At 45.5% G+C, this 16,730-nt stretch overlaps 1 protein-coding gene across 1 annotated transcript in view; it reads left to right on the top strand.

The window, feature by feature from the left end:
* Positions 1 to 16,730, top strand: part of TBX15 (T-box transcription factor 15) — a 90,388-nt gene that overhangs the window by 37,793 nt on the left and 35,865 nt on the right. The gene's annotated exons all lie outside the window — the stretch shown is intronic.

Here is a 16,730-nt window from a genome sequence, read left to right as displayed (position 1 = left end):
CAAAGAATTTCTAATGAATATTTGTGAGAATACCTCTAACAAAATGAATATCTGGAGCCTTCTATATACAGTATACAGTTCTTGCTAAATAAAGAAGAAAGAAATGGCAATTAATTATGCAGTGCCTACCCTGAATGCAAGAGTGCAAACGAATAATAGTAGTAAAAATATGCTGACCAACTCCTGACATCCATACTGATTCTCAGTGATTCAGTTATTGAATGCTGTGAGTCTATGTCGTGTCCCACTCCTCCGCTGACGGCCGGGTCAGGGAAATCCGAATCAGGCTTGCCTCTGCAGCTCTGCCCAAAGTCCTAGCAAAGTCCTCAGAGCAGGCAGGAGACCAGTAAGTGACTTCAGCAAGATAAGTTTGACTTTTGCCTGACTCAGAGACTGCCAGAAAGCAGATCCTTTATATAGGCCATGGGGTGTGGCTCCATGACTCAGCACTCATTAAGGCCTGCCCCTCCCTTCCTTCTGTTGCCTCTGCCTATCCAGCCTTCTGATGCGAGGGTCACACCAATCAGCAGCTGTTGGGAGTAAACCCTCCTCAGGCTCACCTGCTGTGGAGGAGGGGGAGGGGTCTAGCTGCTCCGTTTGCCTGGGCATGGAGTCAGGGCTGGGGGAGGGAGATGCTCCTTCTTCTGCAGTTTGTGTGGGCATGGAGCCAGGACTGGGGCCGGGAGGCATACATTCCTCAGTGTTCGGGAGCAGATAAGAAGGCCCCGGCTGCTCTGAGGGCGGGCAAGACACAACAGTCTACAAGTTTGGATAAGCAGTATACAAATGCATCACATTTCCATGATGAAGTTACAGGTAGTCCTTGACTTACAATCATTCATTTAATTTATTTATTTATTTATTTATTCAAATTTATATACCGCCCTATCTCCCGAAGGACTCAGGGCGGTGTACAGGCATTTAAAAGACATATAAATACAATATAAAACAATTAAAAAACTGATTCTAAAAAGCCCGTAAATTTAGAATTAAAATATCAAATAAAACCCAATTTAAAACCAATAATTTAAAATCTAGCTCAGCCCTGCACAATTAAATAAATACGTTTTAAGCCCGCGGCGGAAGGTCCGGAGGTCCGAGAGCTGACGAAGTCCGGGGGGTAGTTCATTCCAGAGGGTGGGGCCCCACAGAAGGCCCTTCCCTGGGTGTCGCCAGACGACATTGCCACCGACGGCACCCTGAGGACCCTCTCTGTGAGAGCGCACGGGTCGGTGAGAGATATTCGGTAGCAATAGGCGGTCCCGTAAGTAACCCGGCCCAATGCCATGGAGCGCTTTAAAGGTGGTCACCAAAACCTTGAAGCGCACCCGGAAAGCCACAGGTAGCCAGTGCAGCCTGCGCAGGATGGATGTTATACGGGAGCCACGGGGGGCTCCATCTATCACCCGCGCAGCCGCATTCTGGACTAACTGCAGCCTCCGGATGCCCTTCAAGGGGAGCCCCATGTAGAGAGCATTGCAGTAATCCAGACGAGACGTCACGAATGCGTGAGTGACCGTGCATAGGGCATCCCGGTCCAGAAAGGGGCTCAACTGGCGCACCAGGCGAACCTGGTAGAACGCTCTCCTGGAGACGGCCGTCAAATGGTCTTCTAGAGACAGCCGTTCATCCAGGAGGACGCCTAAGTTGCGGACCCTTTCCATCGGGGCCAATGACTCGCCACCGATGGTCAGCCGCGGATTTAGCTGACTGTATCGGGATGCCGGCACCCACAGCCACTCTGTCTTGGAGGGATTGAGCTTGAGCCTATTTCTCCCCATCCAGACCCGTACGGCCTCCAGGCACCGGGACAGCACTTCGATAACCGTTGGGGTGGTCCGTGTAGAAAAGTACAGCTGGGTGTCATCCGCATACAGCTGGTACTTCACACCGAAACCACTGATGATCTCACCCAGCGGCTTCATGTAGATGTTAAACAGAAGGGGCGAGAGGATCGACCCCTGCGGCACCCCACAAGTGAGGCGCCTCGGGGCCGACCTCTGCCCCCCAACCGACTGCGACCGGTCGGAGAGATAGGAGGAGAACCACCGATAAACGGTGCCTCCCACTCCCAATCCCTCCAACCGGCGCAGCAGGATACCATGGTCGATGGTATCGAAAGCCGCTGAGAGGTCTAATAGGACCAGGGCAGAGGAGCAACCCCTGTCCCTGGCCCTCCAGAGATCATCCACCAACGCGACCAAAGCCGTCTCCGTGCTGTAACCTTTGAATGACTATTCAAAGTTACAACGGCACTGTAAAAAGTGACTTATGAGCATTTTTCATGCTTACAATTGTTGCAGCTTCCCCATGGTCATGTGATCAAAATTCGGACACTTGGCAACTGGTTCATATTTATGACCATTGCAGTGTCCCGGTGTCATGTGGTCACTTATTGTGACCTTCTGACAAGCAAAGTCAATGGGGAAGCCAGACTGATTTAACAACTGTGCTACTAACTTAACAACTGCAGTGATTCACTTAGCAACTGTGGCAAGAAAGGTTGTAAAACTCTCTTAACAAAGGTCTCACTTAGCAAGAGAAATTTGGGGCTCTATTGTGGTCATAAGTCGAGGATTCAGAGCAGTGGTGAAATCTGAACCGGTTTGCTACCAGTTCTCTGGCCGCGCATACATGCTGCACGCCAAACGCGCACTGGAGGCTTGGGAAGGAAGTAGAGCACTGAGGGGGTGGGATCAGCTGTGCCACATGATTTAGATTCACTAGAAAGCAGGATTTCCTGCTTTCGATTTTAAATTGCGCAGCACAGCTGATCATTGGAAATACCAATTCAGAGGATCCGGTAGATTTTTTTTTAAAAAATTCACTGCTGGTAGCATTTCGCCACTGATTCAGGAATATTTGGAGTATTTGGACTCCAGAATTGACCAATGAAAATGTGACATTAAGGATTTTGCAATTGAGTTAACAATTTGTAGTGTTGATTCATTTTCAACCTCAATCCCATTTTAATTCCTAGTCTTTTAAGTGTTTAGAAATAAATTCCATTTTTAATTAAAAAGGGAAGCCACAAACTAAACAGTTAAGGAAATGAATATTCACTATAGCTCAAAAAATGAAATCTATTGTTATAATGTAAGCTGATCAGGGCAAAGAAAGCTCTGCAAGTAGCAACTTCTTGAGACAGCTGACTGTTTTAAATCCAGGACCTAAAATTAGTAATGGCAACAGTTCACTAAAGGTGTCAGCACAGTGTTCATCCACTATATTAAAGAAAGGACAACACACTGTTAGACATAAGAAACAGAATTGAAAATCAAGATGTCAATATCACAATGGTCTTATATAAATCTATGTGTGTCTGCATCAGAAAGAGATTATGTGTAATTCTGGTCACCCCACTCAGAATGGATAAAAGGAGGTAGAGAAGGTGCAAAGGAGAGCAAATAGATGATCAAGAATCTGGAGTGGCTTCCCTATGAGAAAAGATTGCAATATTTGGGGCTTCTTAGTCCAGAAAGAGGTGAATGAGAGGGAACATGATTGAGGTGTACAAAATTATCCATGGTGTGAATAAAATGGGCAAGGAGAAGCTATTTTCTCATTCCCAAGATACTATAACCATCCAATGAGTTTGAATCCTGGAAGAATCAGAACACATAAAAGGATTTTTTTTACACAATACATAATTCAACTTTTGAATTTGCTACCACACAACGTGCTGCTGGTTACCAGTCTGGCTATCTTCATAAGATGGTTAAGACGCTGGACTTGTCAACTGGAAGGTTGGCAATTCCAGACCCAAGTACCATGTGACAGGAGAGCTCCTGTATCAGCTCCTGTCCACCTAGCAGTTTGAAAACATGCAAATGCAAGAAGATAAATGGGTACCACTTCAACGGGAATGTAACAGCTTGCCATGTGCCTCAGTGTATAGTCATGCCGTCCAGCCACATGACCATGGAAACATCTTCAGACAACGCTGGCTCTCTCAGTTAGGAAACAAAGATGAGCACTGCCCCCTAGAGTCAGACATGATCAGACAGGGGAAACCTTTACCTTTTTTAAAATAAGCTGGTTAGAGAAAAATTCATGGGGGTTAATGGCTATTAGTCTTGATGGGAGCATGACTGCCTCTGAAGGCCACCTGCTGCAAAACTAGTGAGCTTCCTTGTGCAGTTGTTGGTCACTGTGAGAATAGACTACTGGATAAGATGGGCCATGGATCTGACCAAGCTGGGCACTGCTTATGTTTTTATATCCTTACCTAACTTGCATCATTCTATCATAACTAGCTGAATGCATTTCCATGCCTTTCCTGTTATGAACACAACTTTTTTGACACAATAAATGATATAGCCATAATATCCTCTATAAAGTTGCCTCGGATTTAAAAGGTTAGTATTTTTTGTGCATGGCAATAAATTCTCTTTTATTATACTTGAGAGGGACAAAGTTTACTCTACACCCCAGATTTGGATTCCTTAAGGCAGAACTATATACATCACTTAAGCTATACAGTAGTCCTATATATTTTTGCATATGAGAAAAATAAAGTGCCACATAGCAGAGTGAGGGGAGAACCTGCAATGCACAGCTGGCCAACCTCCCTTCACATTGATTCAGGCACTATACAACGTCTCAGAGGACAGAAAGAATGACGTTCATTTCATCCAGCCTATTCAGATTTTATGGATTAGATAGGCTTTTTGCCCCTTTGCTATTTTGTAAGAACAGCATATCATACCTAGCTGTGTCAGCATTGATGAGTAAAAGCCCCCTACAAATTCCATATTCCATTGCCAATGTTTCTTTTAAGAAATTGGAGTGTTGCAATAGACTATAATAGGCTATAATAGAGAAAAATCTTTAATTTCTTCAAGAAAAATCTCTGATCTTCCCAAGTAGAGTTGTGTATTCCAGCCAGCTTCCTTTATAATTGCAAATTAATGTTTATTTTCTAAGCAATCAGCACCTTGGACAGAGAAAAAACCAGGAAGAACGCTATTCTGCTTGAGCAATACCCAGTGATAGAAATCCTCCTCTCCACAATATTTTATTTTTCTTCCCCTTTTGGTTTACTTCATGAATTTGACTAGTGAGACCAATTGTAGATTGCCTCTGTGGCTTGTGAGATGATCTTTACCATAGTAGTAAGAATCTCAAGTTCCATATAAATGAGATGTGCTTGGAAAAGTTTTGACAGTCAATCCTTCAATACTTCAGAAAATTATTAAATCTAATTTTGAAGCCTTTTGATGCCTTTAAATGGGGTACAAACAACTGTCACTAATCTTGTTTTGCTGTATGCTTAAAAACTTGGGGGGGAAAAATCCCCTAATGACATACGCTACTGAAAACAAACAATAGAAGTAGCTAGCCATATTTTTCACATTTAAAGAACCAACCACTTTAATTTTATAATATAAACCGTATTTAGCTGTTAAGTTTTAAAACTCAAAAGACCTTTAAAATGGAATTCAGCATCAATTAAAATAAGCAAACATATAACAAAATCCACTGCTTAAACTGTACTACAAAGAAATGCTGAATTAGGAATTTGAAAAATATCCCCCTACCCACACAATATCCTGAAATGGCAAACCACCACTATAATGTTGTATCATCTGGAAACATGCTCAGTTTGACAACTTATTTACCTTTGCCTCTTTACAGTAAAATTCAGTAACAAGTATTTTAACAAAAAATTTATCACATCAAGTAAAATTGTTCAAATTTGTTTTTAAAAAAATTAAATTAAATTAATTTATTTCTGCAACTTATCAGTAGATAGTCATGAAACTAGGCCGTTTCTCAGGTGTTTCTCAGCCTTAGCAACTGAAGATGTGTTGACCTCATCTCCCAGAATTCCCCAGGCTGGCTGATGAGTTTGTTTGAAATGTCCACTACCAAGGACTTTCTTTGAAATGTCCCGAGAGCTAAGTTTAAAAGACATTTGGAGAGAAATCAACCCATAAAAGAACTAATATACATACTTCTCCAATCCACATAATTTCTGGTCCAGGATTGACATGGTCTGGATGGATCCAGAAACAGGAAAAAATGTAGAAGAAATAGAAATAAAACTGAATACTTGGGCAGATCACAATCCGTTAATAGTTAAATGGAAAGGGGAGGAAAAAAGAAAAAAAGAGATGGACCATGAATCAAAGAATAGTGAAAGAAAAAAAATGTGTTCAATATAGTGAACTAGTGTTTTTCCTAAAGGAAATTTTTTCCTAAAGGAGAACTAGTGTTTTTCCTAAAGGAAAATTGGAATGAACAGACAAGAATTCAAAACCTGTGGGACACAAATAAAGCTTATGTTCAGGGTCTTACAATGGCATACACAATACGAAGAAATCAAACAAAAGGAAACAATATACAGAATTGCAAGAGAAACTGGGAAAATTAGAATATAAAATGCAGAAAGAACCTCAAAACCAGGAAATTATGGTTTTGATATAATTAAACATAGATTAAATCTGATCACACAAGAAGAAATAGCTGAAAAAATTAGATCAACCAGACAAAACTACTTTGAAAATGCCAACAAACCAACAAACCAAAAAAAGAAAAAGAAAAGAAACTAATAGAACAACTTGAAGATGAAAAAGGGATAGCCCACCATCAGAAGTGAGAAGAAGAAAATATAGCAGTATGATATTACCAAAATTTATATAGTCGGGAGAACATAGAGGAGGAAGATATTAAAAGATATTTACAGCAGAGAAATCTCCCAATGCTACCAGAAACAACAAAAGAAACATTAGATGACAAAACAACGGTGTTAGAATTAAAAGGGGTAATTCAAAAACAAAAAAGTAATAAAACGCTGGGTCCAGATGGAATCCCAGCAGAATTTTATAAAGAATTACAAAAATTATTGCAGAACCTATTATTAGAAACATACAGCGAAATATTAGAATGAGCTACAATACCAAAATCCTGGATGGAGGCACTGATAACCTTAATTCCCAAAGATAATGTGGAAAAAAAAATCCAAAATTATAGGCCAATCTCACTGCTGAATATCGATTATAAGATATTTATGACAATAATGGCAGAAAGGATGAAACATATATTAAACAAAATCATACAACCAGACCAAAATGGATTCTTACCCAGAGACACATAAAAAATAATATAAGAACGATAATGAATACATTAGAATATTATGAAATACATTCGGAAAAGCAAGTAGCATTGATATTCCTTTATGCACAAAAAGCACTTGACAACTTAAATTGGGATTTTTTAATTAACCAACTAGTAGCAATGAATTTTGTTGAGAAATTTATTAGAACAATTAGAGCAATATATTCGAACCAGAAGGCAAAAATAATATTAAATGGGGAAACAACAGAAGGCTTCAGCATAACAAAAATGGCTAGAAGAAATTATAGAGCAAAAAACAGATTTGAAACCGGAACTATTTTTATTAGGAATACTAGACTCGAAAATGAATAAAAAACTCTAATAAATTACACTACACATACTCACCGCAGGAAGAATTATATTCACACAAAATTGGAAACAAAATAATATACCCTCAGACGAAATAGTAATTAGGAAAATTCCTGAATGCGCAGAAATGGACAAAATGACTATGGAGCTAAAAGAGAGGGATGATTTGGACTATTACAAAGTATGGAATAAAATGTACAGTTCGCTCGACAATAGAAACAAAAACAGGAAATGTTTAACTTAGTACTGAGGAAATTTAAATTGGAGTAATTGAACAACATTAAACAAAGAGATGTAAATATAAATGAATATAAATTGGCAGATAAGAACAATAAATACTACTAGGTGTGTTAATATATACGTTTGTGTAACGTTATTATACTACTATCGAGAAGTAAATAGATATGATAGAATAGAAAACTGCAAAAGAAAATATGGTAGGATTAAACACATAAACAAATTCCTTAGATACGGGCAGGTAGTATTTGGTTAGAATGCACCATTACAAATAATAGGAAAGCTTGTATGCCAATATACATCACACAAATGAAATTTACTTCTCATTTATTGAATTTTATGTTTGCTGCTTATTGCAAGGAAATCATTCGGATTCAGGATTGCTAGCTGTTGCCCTTTGTTCAATTTTCACAATTGGGGCTGGGTGAACAGTTTTACATGTTTGTTTTGAAGATTCTGATGTGGGGCCTGCAGCTACTCAGGGCTGTGGCCTCTATGTATTCCATGGCTATGGCACTTGCATTTTTACTAGCACAGTGTATAGTAGTTGTATATTGCTATCATGCAGCATATTAGCTGCATGAAGATCATCTTGCCATAGCTTAAAAACCTTAACCAATTGACTTCTACAGCAAATCTCCCATGACTTCACTTAGGTCAGGCTGTTGCACTACTTTCCCAGCCTTCAAGCTGATTGCAGCTGGCTCCATGTGTCCCCCTCCTCTGTTCTGCAGTACTTTGTAATCTCTTGAGATTCTGGACAGTGGTGATCCCAGGCTTCGGGGCCAGCTGGCTGTTTGCACCTGGTGCTTTCAGCATCCCCAGTATTCTTTGGCATTAGATCAACTATAATGCAGAGCATGTTTGATAGATCCACAGAACTTGTTGCTCTGTCAACATAATTGGACTCATAACTAATGTTGCTTTGTGGGCAAATCTGGGAGTCTTTCAGCAGCAAGAGAGGCACGGAGTGAAACCTGTGTTTAGTCCCATTATATTCACATTTAGCTTCTCTTATACAATTTCATGCAAACAGAATGGATATAATTCTGCAAGTATTCATGGAATTATATTAGTATTCCCATTCCTATGAAAGGGAAGGGAAGAAGGAAGGTTTAGCTTGTTTTACCAGGGATTGCACTTCCTTTCGAGAATCAACTTTGCAATTTAGACTTGCTTATAAATACAGTTTTCAGAGTGATTGTGCAGGAGTCACACACTAGGACAACCTTGAGTTTAGATTCATTCAGTGCATTGTACATGGGGATGTCCTTGAAGATAGTTTTGGAACTGGCATCAGTTCAAAATACTGTCATTATCTTTAGGTCATAAGTTCATAGTGGCAAATATATCAAACAACTTCTGAACGTGAACAAATCGGATTCCAACCAAAAAATTCACAATTTTTTCCCTTTGCAGCCGATTTTCCCTTCTGTGCTATTTTTCTGGTCGCCAAATTTCCAAAATTAGGTTTGGGTCACAACCAAATCGGTTTGCAACCAAAGTTATGGAACGAATTATGGTCACGACCAGAGGTTCTACTATATATAGCTTTAGTTTTTTCAGCATTGAGAGCTCTGAATAGGATCTCCCCCCCCCAATACATGCAAACAAAGATTGTCGGATGAAGATTTCTTGAATGAGGTCTACATGGGGCTGCCCTTGAAGCTGCACAGATAATAAATGGTGCTTGGCTACACAGCACATAACACCATTGCTCTGTGAGCTGCAGTAGCTGCCAGTGTGCTTCTGGGAGTAATTCAAGGTGTGTCACTTTTAAATCCCTACATGGCTTGGGCCCGAGTTACCTGAGGGACTGTCCTTTTTCAACAATTTCTACTTGGCCAATCCAATTCAACAGGTAGGGCATGCTGCAGATCAGTAGTGGGTTCTACTTACCTTTGCTACTGGTTTGGAATTGCTTCACTCACGTGCGGTGCTTCTGTGCATGCACAGAATGTCCTTTATGATGTCTGGGTGGGTGGGCGGCGCCTCCTGCCACCACAACTACCAGTTCGCCCAAACTGGGGTGAACCGGTAGAAACCCACCACTGCTGCAGCAGATCCCATTAGTCAAAGACTGTCAACTGATGGGAACTAGAAGATGGGTTTGTCCTGTGTAGCCCCTGCCTATGAGAATACTATTCTCCCCTCGGAGATTGGAAATGGCCACAACCTTGTTAGTTTTTTGCAAAGATTTAAAAACCTGGTTATCGGCTGGGGCTTGGAACGTGTTAGGGGCCCTGTTACCGGGCTTTTACTATTGATTGATTAATCATCATGGCTGCTATTTGTACTTATTTATTTTGTGATTGTTTTATTGTTCTTTTAAATTGTTTAAATTGTTTTAGAATTGTAAGCCACCCAGAATCACTTGGTTGGTTGATTGACTGACTGATTGACTGAAATCCCTTCCTATCAAAAGAATTAATGGGAGGGGGCATGGAAGTGGGATTTCTCTGAAGAAGAGTAGCTTTTCTGTCATGGTTTTCTGGTTTATTAAAGCCTAGATGTTATATAAAAGCTTTGGGAAATGGAATGGAATAGTTGCCTGCCTGAGGAAGATGTGGTACCATTTATTATATTGGTTGTTTGATATTATATGTTGGTGTATTTATTGTTATAAATATACAAGAGAATCTATATAATGTCTACTGAAACAGTATGACATTCTAGAACAGGGGTCTCCAACCTTGGTCCCTTTAAGACTTGTGGACTATAACTCCCAGAGTCCCTCAGCCAGCAAAGCTGGCTGAGGAACTCTGGGAGTTGAAGTCCACAAGTCTTAAAGGGGCCAAGGCTGGAGACCCTTATTCTAGAATATAAATAAAAGTCAATGTAGAAATGATTTCTTTACCCTGAAAAGTTGCATTCAGTTTTTCAGTTCAGAAATCAGTCTCAGACATATAATTCCTTTTTCTCAATATGAAGATTTAAAAGTCCCTTCCTGCCAATGATCCTGGAAACAGGCAGATTTTCTAATGTTTTTGAATTTATCAACCAAAACCTCACACTATTGCCGCTAAGCCCAAACTAGAAAAAAGTGAAATGGAAGAGACAACAGCTAGGTGGAGCAAGAGATCATAAATTTCTTAACATGTCTTCCTAAAGTGCTCAGAAAAGAATATTTCTGTACTATATATTTTTCAACCAGTTTCAGTTTACCTAAGTCCAGTAAAACAATTATTGTGATCACCTACTGAATATTGGAATATGAACAGTTTATTACTACAGCAGATTCAAAGTCTCAAAACTGCACACCTCCAAACTTCTGTTCCTTCTCTGCATTGTTCGAAACTTTTCCTTTAGACAAGATTGTAAAAAAGGAAAAGAAGGCCCGGTGTAATGCTTTAGAGAGCTTGAAAACCTTCATGATTTGTGAGGCAATAAAGAGGATGTTCTAATATGCGGTGGGACTAGTCTGTTCTTCTACTCTCCAAAGTATCTGAGGGCAGGACAAGAAGTTATGGAAGTGGGAGATCATTAAAGAGAGGTCTTGAAGTAAATTAAAGAAGAAATTTCCTGACAGTGACAACAATTAATCAGTGGAACAGCCTGCTTCTGGAAGTTCTGGGTGCTCCATCACTGGAGGTTTTCAAGAAAAAATTGGACAATCATTTATCCAGGATGGTATAAGGTTTCCTGCTTGAGCAGGGGGTTGTACTAGAAGACCTCCAAGGTCCCTTCCCACACTATCATTCCGTGTTCTATATTCTACTTATGGTACAATTGTTTTAAAAAATAGCTCTGTGTCAAATTCTTATTGGAACTTATCTCGGGAAAAAGTTAGGATAGACACTTTTCCTTCTCTGGAAACTCTCCCCTCAATAAAAACGAGTCATTGATTAGATTCGATATTTGATAGTAACAGAGTTGGAAGGTACCTTCGAGATCATCTAGTCCAACCCCCTGCTCACGCAGGAGACTTGTACTAGGGATTCGAACTGCCAAACTGCCAACCGTTCTGACCAACAAGCTCAGTGTCTTAGCCACTGAGCCACCTAGTCAGGCTAGTTAACTTGGGAGCTGCTGAAGGTTTTTGGGTGGTGGCTTGTAGTTCCTTGGAGGTATTTATAAAGGAAGATTATTTTATTTATTTATTTATTATTTATTATTTATTAATTAGATTTCTAGACCGCCCTTCTCCCGAAGGACTCAGGGCGGTGTACAGCCTTATTAAAACACATAGGTACACAATAAATTTAAAATACATTTAAAATGAAATATTTAACCGGCCAATTTAAAACTAAAAACGGTCAGACGACCGATATAAAACCCTAAACTATAAAATCACCATTAAAAACCCATAACTTAAAAAACTAACCCAGTCCAGCGCAGATAAATAAGTAAGTTTTGAGCTCGCGGTGAAAGGTTCGGAGGTCCGGAAGTTGACGAAGTCCTGGGGGGAGCTCGTTCCAGAGGGCGGGAGCCCCCACAGAGAAGGCCCTTCCCCTGGGTGTCGCCAGACGACACTGTCGCGCCGACGGCACCCTGAGGAGTCCCTCTGTGAGAGCGCACGGGTCGGTGAGAGGTATTCGGTAGCAGCAGGCGGTCCCGTAAGTAACCCGGCCCTATGCCATGGAGCGCTTTAAAGACGTTCACCAACACCTTGAAGCGCACCCGGAAGGCCACAGGTAGCCAGTGCAGCCTGCGCAGGATAGGTGTCACTCGGGAGCCACGAGGGGCTCCCTCTATCACCCGCGCAGCTGCATTCTGGACCAACTGCAGCCTCCGGATGCCCTTCAAGGGGAGCCCCATGTAGAGAGCATTGCAGTAGTCCAGGCGAGACGTCACAAGGCGTGGTGACTGTGCACAAGGCATCCCGGTCTAGAAAGGGCGCAACTGGCGCACCAGGCGAACCTGGTGGAAAGCTCTCCTGGAGACGGCCGTCAAATGATCTTCAAAGACAGCCGTGCATCCAGGAGAACGCCCAAATTACGCACCCTTCCATCGGGGCCAATGACTCGCTCCCGACAGTCAGCCGCGGACTCAGCTGACTGTACCGGGATGCCGGCATCCACAGCCACTCCGTCTTGGAGGATTGAGCTTGAGCCTGTTTCTCCCCATCCAGACCCGTCGGCTTCCAGACACCGGGACAGCACTGATAGCTTCATTGGGGTGGCCCGGTGTGGAAAAGTACAGCTGGGTGTCATCAGCGTACAGCTGGTACCTCACACGAAGCCACTGATGATCTCACCCAGCGGCTTCATAGATGTTGAACAGAAGGGCGAGAGAATCGGCCCTGCGGCACCCACAAGTGAGGCGCCGCGGGCCGACCTCTGCCCCCGTCAACACCGTCTGCGACCGGTCGGAGAGATAGGAGGAGAACCACCGATAAACGGTGCCTCCCACTCCCAACCCTCCAACCGGGCGCAGCAGGATACCATGGTCGATGGTATCAAAAGCCGCTGAGAGGTCTAATAGGACCAGGGCAGAGGAATAACCCTATCCCTGGCCCTCCAGAGATCATCCACCAACGCGACCAAAGCCGTCTCAGTGCTGTAACCGGGTCGGAAGCCGGACTGGAACGGGTCCAGATAGACAGTTTCCTCCAGGTGCAGGGGAAACTGATATGCCACCATACTCTCTACAACCTTCGCCGCGAAGCGAAGGTTGGAGACCGGACGATAATTACCTAAAACAGCCGGGTCCAGGGAAGGCTTCTTGAGGAGGGGCCTCACCACCGCCTCTTTCAAGGCGGCCGGAAAGACTCCCTCCAACAAGGAAGCACTCGTAATCCCCTGGAGCCAGCCTCGTGTCACCTCCTGAGTGGCCAGCACCAGCCAGGAGGGGCACGGGTCCAGTAAACACGTGGTGGCATTCAATCTACCCAGCAACCTGTCCATGTCCTCGGGAGTCACAGGGTCAAACTCATCCCACACAACATCACCAAGACCGCCCTCAGATACCCCGTCTGAATCGCCACAATTTTGGTCCAGACCGTCCCTAAGCTGAGCGATTTTATCGTATAGATAACCGTTAAACTCCTCAGCACGTCCCCGCAACGGGTCATCCCGCTCCCCCTGGTGAAGGAGGGAGCGGGTCACCCGAAACAGGGCAGCTGGGCGGTTATCTGCCGACGCAATGCCACTAGGTAGGTCCTGGTATAGGATCTAACTAGTGTCCGATCAGCCTCTGAACGGCTGGACCTCCAGGAACTCTCTAGGCGTCTTCTCCGGCGTTTCATCCCCCTCAGCTCCTCGGAGAACCAAGGAGCCGGTTGGGATCTGCGCCGGGGCAGAGGGCGCAAAGGCACGACACGGTCTAAAGCCCCAGCCGCAGCCCGTTCCCAGGCTGCAGCTAGTTCCTCTGCCGTGCCGTGAGCCAGACCCTCAGGAAGTGGCCCAAGCTCCGTCCGAAACCTCTCTGGGTCCATCAGGCGCCTGGGACGGTACCACCGTAATGGTTCCGTCTCCCTGCGGTGTTGGGTAGCGGTCAGAAAGTCCAGGCGAAGAAGAGAGTGATCTGACCATGACAAAGGTTCAGTGACTATTTCCTTTAAGTCCAGATCTCTCAACCACTGACCAGAGACAAAATCAGGTCCAGTGTGCCTCCCCGATGTGAGTGGGGCCATCCACTACTTGAGTCAGGTCCAAGGCCGTCATGGAGGCCAGGAACTCCCGAGCTACCGTCGACGACGAGCGGCAGATGGCAAGTTAAAGTCCCCCATGACTAAAAGTCTGGGGGTCTCCACTGCCACCCCGGCAAGCACCTCCAGGAGCTCGGGCAGGGCAGCTGTCACGCAGCAAGGAGCCAGGTACGCGACCAGCAAGCCCATCTGACATCTATGACCCCACCTCACAAAGAGGGATTCACACCCGGCAATCTGAGGTACAGTGGTCTCCCTCGGCTCTAGACTCTCTTTAATAGCAACCGCCACCCCTCCACCCCTACCCTGGGCCCTCGGCTGATGGAATGCACGGAAACCCGGTGGGCACATCTCGACCAGGGGCACACCCCCTTCAGTGCCCAACCAGGTCTCCGTAACGCCTATAATATCCGTGGCACCCCCCTGTATCAGATCATGTATTAGGGGGGCCTTATTGGCCACGGACCGTGCGTTGCATAACATCAGACGAAGGCCCAGGCTCTGAGGGTCTTGACCATCCGGGGAACGGGAGAAGTCAGGGGATCGGGCACGCGATCGCCTGCAGACATCGGACGTGACCCCCTATGTCGTCTGATCCCCTTCCGCCATATCTGCCCCTCCCACTTACCGTGCAAATAGACTCACCTCACACAAAGGAACACACTCCCCCATAACCTCCGAACCCATTTGATAGTCGCCACGAGCATGCGCTGGAACTGGTTTCCCTCGACGGCTACCCCCTCATCCGCCCTAACCCTCCACCCCACCCCACCCTCCTCCCCACCAACCCAAGCCCGTCGATTTCCACCCTCCCGTAAAGTCCCATTAAAACTCCCCTTAAAAAATCGGTTAAAACAATTAATTAAAAATCCCCTAAGTCTCCTATTCTTGGCATGCCATCTCTCGGGGTTCCAAAACCCGTCCTCAAGATAGGCCCTCGATAACGTAGAGGGCCAGACCCACGAGAGAGGGGAATCTCGTAGGGCAAGAAGGTCCGCCGCTGAAAATGTCCGCATGATGAAAAACACGGCAAGCAGACCCATCCTGGTTGGTCAGGATATCTCCGGGTGGGAAAAATCGATGGAAATCCATCTCAGTCTCAGTCTCAGTCTCAGTCTCGGGCAGTAGATGAAATAGTCACCGCCTTATACAATCACTCAGCACCGCCACGGCTCACCCCCGTCCATCGAATCTCGGAAATTGCAGCCCGATTTGGCTGCCGATGGCAACAAACTGAGGCTCGATGATGTTCTATGGACAGTCCAAGGGTGGTCGGGAGGAAAGGGCGAGTCCTCCAATTTCACGGACTCCATGGGCTCCATCTCGGCTCCACCTGGGGGAAACTCCACTGCCAACGTCCGAGCGTCATCTTCATCCACGACCGATGTCAGGGCCGTCAACACCGTCAAGGCCAATGTCAGGGCCGTCAACGCCGGCGCCACCTAACCAAGCCAGGGCACCGCCGGAACAGAAACGCTCTAGTTGGCCCCCCGACGAGGCCGTCCAGAATCCTCCTTACTCTCCAGGCTGGGGGGCGTTCTCACCCAAAGTGGGGGGGACCCAAGATCTCCACAGGGTCCCCACCCCCTGGCTCGAGCCGCCAACGCTGCCAACGCCGCCGCCGGCCACCGAACCAGGCCAGGCCACCGCCAGGCCAGGCCCCCGCCAGGCCAGGCCGCCGCCGCCGTCGGAAAGAGGCGCCACCGGAGAAAACGCCACCAGAGAACACTCTGGTCACGCTCCCCGAGGCCCCGGCGGGGGACCCAAGATCTCCAAGGGTCCCCCAAGCCAGCCCAAAAGGCCTGCTGCCTGCCGCCGCCGCCGGCCACAACGCCGCCGCCGCCGGCCACAACGCCGCCAACGCCGGCATCACTCCTCCGTCTGCCAAGCCGCCGGACCAGGCCGGGCCGGGCCAGGCCGGACCGGGCCGGACCGGGCGAGGCCGGACCAGGCCGGACCAGGCCGGATCAGGCCGCCGGCGCCGCCGCCGAAAATGGAACGCCGCCGCCGCCGCGATGGGAGACCGCCCCGGGCCGCCCCGGGCCGCCCCAAACCCACCTCAACACCCCCGGGCTGAGGAGACACTCATCCACCCGGGCGGGGGGACCCAAGATCTCAAAAGGGTCCCCCCTCATCCAGAAACGTCCAGGAGGCTCGCCGCCGCATCTCTCAGTCAGCGGCGCGACGCCATCTTGGACATGCGCAAATAAAGCTTTGCCTTATTAACCTGTTAAATCTTTCCAAAATAACATAGTGAGCTTTTGAGCACAGTTTTTAGTAGTAAATATGGTTCTTTGCAAAAGAATATTCTTAGGCTGATTCCAAAGTAAAGAGGGAAGAAAAAAGAGGACACCACCAGCTTTGAAGAGTACCTATTAGACCATTTGTTTCTTTTAGTAGCTCAAAATCATTGGTTCCCTGTTTATCGTAGATAATTTATTGATATTGGTTCATCAGAACAAGCTTTTCATCCTGT

This window comes from Ahaetulla prasina, chromosome 2, assembly GCF_028640845.1.
Source record: "Ahaetulla prasina isolate Xishuangbanna chromosome 2, ASM2864084v1, whole genome shotgun sequence".
Classification (NCBI taxonomy): Eukaryota; Metazoa; Chordata; class Lepidosauria; order Squamata; family Colubridae; genus Ahaetulla; species Ahaetulla prasina.
This window is presented reverse-complemented; position numbering and strand designations above follow the sequence as displayed.